The 7,235-nt window shown below is 44.9% G+C and overlaps 1 pseudogene; it reads left to right on the forward strand.

The window, feature by feature from the left end:
- Window positions 1-2,500: 2,500 nt before the first annotated feature.
- Window positions 2,501-5,246, forward strand: LOC146036813 (beta-1,4-galactosyltransferase galt-1-like; annotated as a pseudogene).
- Window positions 5,247-7,235: the final 1,989 nt, after the last annotated feature.

Below are 7,235 nucleotides of genomic sequence, written 5' to 3' on the forward strand. Positions count from 1 at the left end.
GCAGAGTATAGCAGACAGCAGCGCGGGCTGTCAGTGTCAGACTGACAATCCGTCCAACCTGCCGACGCTGCGGTCCGCAGGTTGGACGTTCCCCATTCATGTAAATGGGAGCCGGGTCATCCGACCCGGCGTTCCCATTTACACCGCCCTCTACCCAGGTCCTAGCCGTGTTCTACCCAGGTCAGGACCTGGGTAGAAGTCCCGTGTAAAGGGACACGGCGTTAGGGATTTACACCGCCGAAGATCCGGGTCTGACCCGCCGCTGACCCGGATTTTTCGGCGGTGTAAAAGGGGTATAAGTATGCAAGTGCTACTTAGTACATACTTGCCTACTTTTGAAAACTAGTTTCAGGGAGATTATAGTTGGTAGTAGAATTTTGCACAGTGCCCCATTGAGGGGGCGTGCCATGCTCCACCCAAAGGATGTGTCTAGCTCCATATATGGAGAGATTGTAAAAAGAGATTGTGAACGTGGCAGATAGAAACGTGGGTGTGCATTGCTACATGTGAGGGAAATCTTGTAAAAGGACTTATATCCAATTTTATATGAGCCCCAAAGCAGTTAGTAAGAGCTACTGTACTATACTTGGTAAAGTGCTGGGAAATGGTGCTGATGATTCAATGTAAATGTATCTGTCTCTCATTCTGTTTTTCACAAAACATTTTAATGTGGGCTAAGTGAAATGAGGGATATTGCTAGACTAATGAGGGAGAGAGGGAGATTGCTGCTATTTCAGGGTGTCTCCTGTAGAATGCAGGGGGGGGGGGGGGGGTAACTAAGATGTAACAGTGTAATGTGTGCTTAGTGAAATGAGGGAGATTGCTAGACTAATGAGGGAGAGAGGGAGATTGCTGTACGCAAATAGAAAATACTGTATGGAGACGCTAAAGCGCTGTGTTTTTGGTATCCAGGATCTTAGGGGAAAGCTTTTATCTCTCCCCATTATACTTATAGAGATAAAACTTTCCGCTTTAGCCTTTAGAGAAGAATACATTACAAGCTGTTTGTGCTACTTTTACGCAAATAAAACAGTAAAGAGAATCAAAGCCTTTTACACAGTGATCCCGGCATAGGGAACACAGCGGCAGGGTTTTCACTGCAGCGTCTGGGCCAGTATCAGCAGCACTGATACACTAGGCCAGATTCTCTAAGCTTCAAAAGTGATAAAATGGAGAGTGATAAACAGCCAGCCAATCGACTCCTACCTGCCATGTCACAGACTGTGTTTGAAAAATGTCAGAAAGGAGCTGATTGGCTGGCTGTTTATCACTTTTGAAGCTTAGAGAATCTGGCCCAGTACTATCTTAAAAGAATTGAGCCTGTCATTTTTGTTAGCATTGAGGTGACAGGCATGGTCACCATTGCTGCAGGTTATATAGTGCAGCATGTGTTACAGTGTCAGCAGTGCCGGTGTCTTGCATGGTACTATAAAATTCACTGTGGATCAATTAAAATGGACTTTTAACCATAGTTATGAAAGAGGAGACATTTAGCTACCTATGAACCCCAAGTTTCTGAGACCCCCGCAAGGCTAATGGCAAGTGTCAGAACCCATGATGGGTCTGAATAAATGGGCACATTTAAGTCTATGGGAAAATGTGTCCACTTTTCACTGTGATATCTCTGGTTCTAGGTGTTCTAGAGACTGTTGGCTTTCAGGGCAGACTGACTACTAGTTTATTTGGTATTAGTTTACGATTTTAGTTAAGGGAAGTGGCAATGATCCCTGGACAATATTCCCTGGTAAATCCCTGCATTTTCTGGTGTGAAAGGGGTATTATTTCAAATAGCCGGGACCTGCAGTGCTCTGAATACAGCCGGGCAGCCCCCCGCTCTTTGCCTGGCTGTCAATGGCTGTCACTTCTGCCTGGCGGTGACTGTCCCCCAGTTACCCATTCCCCCTGGCAATGAGCATGTAATCCCACATGGCAACGATCATGGAACCCCTGGCAATGAGCATGGAACCCTTGGCAATGAGTATGGAACCCCTGGCAATGAGCAGGGAACCCTTGGCAATGAGTATGTAACCCCTGGCAATGAGCAGGGAACCCTTGGCAATGAGCATGTAGGTAAGCAGCACTTATGTAGCATAATTTTGAATAGGCATTATGGTGTTTGGCATAAAACATAATGGACATAATGGCGTGTAACTTAACGTGTAATGGGCATTATGGTGTATATTTTTAATGCGCGACTTTGGCGCACAATTTCCCTGTTTATGAAGCATATTGTGAATTTTGATTTAATCTCTGTGGCATTATGTGAATTTTGGCACAATCCATGTGACATTACATGCATTTTGGTTCAATCAGTGTGGCATTATGTGAATTTTGGCTCAATCCATGAGGCAGCACAAAGATATGACTAGTGGGTACGCAATTAAACCAGCGTGCAGCTATAAACAGATCCACACAGTAGCAACACCTTAAACTACTAGATACATGGTACAAATAGAAAAAAAGTGAATCTGAAGAAATACAGTAGCGCTCAAAGGTAACTATGCCCCAAGGTGAATAAACCTTGTACAGGTAAAATATAAAAACAGGTGCAACTTGTCAGATGATAAATTGCATATGATGGGAAATGTGGATGATCCAGATTATTCAAATATTTTCCAATTCTCCCCTATTCAACATACAAGGGAGACATAATAGAAAGCAACATGGTGCAAATCACTTTGATTAAAAGGGTTTTTAATGTGGACTATGCACTTACAAATTAGTGACTTGTTTAAAAGCATGAACAATGTGGCCCCAGACAAGCAGCAGGCATAAGATGTAAATGGGTCCTTCTCCAGTATGGGTCCCTTGATCCGGAAGCAAGCGGCTCAGTCCAGGATTCACCGCCGCCGCACAGCTCTTTTCAGGGAACAACAAGTCAGGATAGTGGGAGAATCACACTTAACGCGTTTCGGAAATTGTTCCTTCGTCAGAAGCGTCACGCGTAAGCATCAAGTATAATGGGGTCTAGTATTTTGTTGCATAATATGTAGAAGTTGTATATGGTGTGGTACACTACACTCAGGGACATGCCCCCTATTGAGTGGCCACACCCCCTTTTTTCAGAGCGCACCTTCGGCGCGTGCACAACTACATCCTCCACTTTTTTCACCTGTGGGCCTGTGTTCTTTAAACGCCAGGGCCTATTTTTAATCCCCATTCCCGCCCTCTCTCTGCTCTCGTCTCTCTCGCCACTCCCTTAGCATGTACACTGGCACCACTAACACCCTCCCCCTCCCAAACCCTCTCATATCAGGGTTATTTTCTCCTGGAGCCGCCCTTGTCTGCAGCCAGGGCACGATTGCCGGACTGCGGGGAGGTGACGGTGAGCAATCCTGTGCTCAGGTGGGTCACCTCCTGCCAGGTGCTCAGTCCCTGTTTCACAGCAGGTGCGCCCAAGCCAGGACAGCGGTGTTGGTAGGGGACCGGAGCTGCGGGTCAATCATTGCATCCCCTGTGTGTTCTAACTAGCATAATGAGACGCACAGCATTCCCCTTAGATATGTAAATCCTATGCCCTCGCTCGTTCCATAGATGTGGGCTCCTGGTTCACACTCAGCAGCCATTTTGTTAACCCGCTCCGTGCTCAAGTCTGACCTGCTCTTACTGTGTATCTTTCATACTTAGCATAATTCTGGGTTTAACCAGTGTAGTGTACTGAACGAGTGGGATACTCTCTGTAGGAGTTTTCACAGGGGTCTACAGATGCGCATATTCTCACATTTGCATGCGCAGACCCTCCTCATTGGCCGGGGGAGAAAATTCACGCCTGGCCTACCTGGTCTGAATCACTGTCTCTGTTCAGCACTGCAAAACACTTGTGGCACCTTATAAATAAGATGTAATACTAATCTATCAGCCAGAAACAGTACCGCTCTTATATCTCCACTGGTCACAGTAACATGTGGCACCATCCACTGGCTGAGTATAAAACAGGTGTGGAAAACAGAGCACGTTCTATACTTTTATCACTTTGCCTTCTCACATGTTTCCTGTGTTTCTCCCCCAGTAACTCATTTCCTGATATGATGACCATCATCACAAGGAAGAAGCTAATATACATGTCTGCCTTACTGACTGCTGCCTTTCTACTGGGATATTATACTAACTCTTTAAACACCCGGTTGGATCACTGAGATCTCCGTGTATCTGCTGTGAACATAGACTAACCACCGACACTATTACCCCACTGCAAGACAACCGGACATTTATCCTAGCCCCATATTTCGAACCCCGAATAAATGATAAACGTACAGTCCGTATCCTCGCCATTATCCACCACACAGAAGTGAAGGAGCTGTACTGCTTTTTTGTTGTACCGTTACCAAATCGGTGAAGGTTTCCCAGGCTCAGATAGACATACACACTGATCGGTTTGAGTTTCCCTACGGCACAACGGACCTGGTCTGTAAGGAGCCACCAGGCTGTTACGCCGAGTACCTATCTGTCCATACATCTCCTACGGGGAACATGATGCAGTTACCTCTGTTCCAAATACAAAATCTGGACATTGAACCGCTCTCTGCCAACTTCACGGTCTGCATTTCCACCATGTTTGAGAATTATAGTAAAATCTTACAGTTCATACAGGCGGTGGAGATGTACCGGATACTGGGGGCACAACGGGTCATGATCTACCTCAATAACTGCAGCACCCAGGTGGAAAAAGTCATTCAGTACTACATTGCAGAAGGTGTTGTTGAGGTGATACCTTGGCCAATTCACCGGTATCTAAGAACGACTCGAGCATGGCACCATTCTATGGATGCCAAGGATATTGGGTATTATGGTCAAGTGGCAGCACTCAATGACTGTGTCTATCGGAACATGTACAGGAGTAAGTTTGTGCTGCTTAATGACCTTGATGAAATAATTCTGCCAATTAAACATGGGACGTCCTGATGGAAAGTCTCCAGCAACAGAACCCAGGAGTTGGGATTTTTCTCTTTGAGAATCACGTGTTCCCTCAAACTGTCACCATTGATGGAAGCTTCTCCAACATCTCATCTTGGCAGAGTTTGCCCGGATACAATATACTGCAGCATGTTCTCCGAGAGCCTAGAGGACCAGGCTATTTAAATAACTAAAAAATGATTATGGATCCGAGGAAAGTCATTCAGACATCTGTACACACTGTTCTAAAATCTATTGGACATTACAAAATAGTCTCTTCTGAGACAGCCCTGCTTTACCATTGCAGAGCGCCTCGTCAGAACACATTTTTAATAGAAGATAAAACTATTTGAAGATATAACGCTTCATTGATTAGAAACGTTAACAAGGTCCTGAGCCGAATAGATTTGCATCAGTAAGTAAATGATCATTGTAGCCTATGACAGCGGTTCCCAAACTGCATGCCGTAGCTCCCTGGTCTGCTGCGAATCACTTGCAGGGGTGCCTCAGGATGGTGGTCCAAAACCAATTCAAATTATTTATGGTTCATGAAATAGGCAAAATCAGCGCATGTGGCTTCCAATTATAAAATATGTTGGTCCCTCACCACATAACTGTATTGGTATCCGGACTCATGATAGATTGACTCTAGGTTGACAGTCAAAAGGTCAACATGAAAAGGTTGACATGCATTTTTGTACAAAATTTTGAGCCGAAGGGCCAACTACGGTGTGGAGGATGGCAAGCGTAGCGAGCCATGCGAGAGGACGTGGTATACTTAGGCGGTGTCCATGGCGACCTACGTCAACATAGACACAAAAACTATGCAAAACTCATGTTGACATTTTTCATGGCAACCTTTGAATGTTGACCTTTTGACCCTGTTGACCTTATCACTGTCGACCTTTGGACCCTGTCGGCCTTATGTCCCTGTCAACCTTTTTTGTTGTTGAGCTTTGGACCCTATGCAATAGATAACACCTATCCTTGTGTATCAATGCCTATTTCCCTTCCTCTTTGACTGACTGTAGCTTCCCAGTTTGTTGTATCACTGATTCCAATTGTAAATCGCAATGGAATTTGATGCGCTATATAAGAGATTATTAATAAACTTGTAAGCCCGCTCGAAGCAAATGCTTCGAAAACTAGTCTGCTACTTTGTGATTGCCTCTGTCTTTTTGCATGTGTGAGAGAGAAAGAGATCTGAGGTAACATTTAATAGGATGAGATATTTTAATTTTTGTGATTTTAAGTAAAAAACGTCAGAATTCAAACAGTTTTCTGAAATCACCAATTTAATAGGGTCCGATTTGCAGAAAAAGGGTGTGCAGGGGCAAGGTGCACTACAGTGGCTTGCTGGGCCAGAGGCCATGGGAGCTGGAGGCAGGATAAGTACCAGGGGCGGTGGCTGCTCTCCGCCCACTCACATTGCACAGCCAGTAGAGCCGGAAGAAAGGGTGGGCCCAGGGGGTATGTACATAGTCGCACGCAGGGTGTGCTGATATATCAAAGCTGTGGAATGTGGGTTTTTTTTTTTAAGAAGGATGAGCTCCGCCTCAGGGGATGCTGCCTGTAAGAAACTGTGCAGTTGTTATTGTAAACAGCATGTGGATGGGTGATGGGGCAGGCAGTGGGATGTATGTACTTTGTGTTAATAAGGTGGTATGTGTGTGTATATGCATGTATGTATGTATGTATGCTGTATTTACTGCATGCATGCTTTGTTTATGTGTGAATATGTATGTATGTATGTATGTGTGTGTATGCATTTATATATATATATCTGGAAAAAAGTGAGATGGGCGCCTTCTGGTGCAGTATATTGATATTAAAACGGATCCCTCCACCTTAAGTGAATAGATCACCCCTAGTGTGTACAAGTGTACCGTAATCAGTGGTCTCCCAACCACTCTTTCATTCGCTTAATTGATAGGTGCCTCTGGGTGTCTGGTAGCTTCAATATTTCTCAGCTCCGTGTATACACAACAAAACACCTCAGGTTCACAGGAATGGAAAAAGGAATATAATAGCGTAATATTGCTAACACAAATTTATTAAAAAGCAAACAAGACAAAATTTGCCCGTACAATAAAAAAGATTTTTAAGAGCTTATCTGATGCATTGGATGAGGTCATTCAGTCATCGCATAGGTAAGAGTCCCTCTCTCAACGCGTTTCATCCCCCGCCTCAAAACGGCTTGGACTTCCTCAGGAGTATAAGTCCTCTCTCAAAACAGGCTTCTATTTATACCACTTCTATGGTTGTGGATCCCGCCAAATCGCGGTTCTCCACTCCCTCTTCCGGTTATGTGGAACGCATACGCGTCACTTCCGGAAATCCCG

This window comes from Crinia signifera, chromosome 9 (assembly GCF_055691185.1).
Source record: "Crinia signifera chromosome 9, ASM5569118v1, whole genome shotgun sequence".
Classification (NCBI taxonomy): domain Eukaryota; kingdom Metazoa; phylum Chordata; class Amphibia; order Anura; family Myobatrachidae; genus Crinia; species Crinia signifera.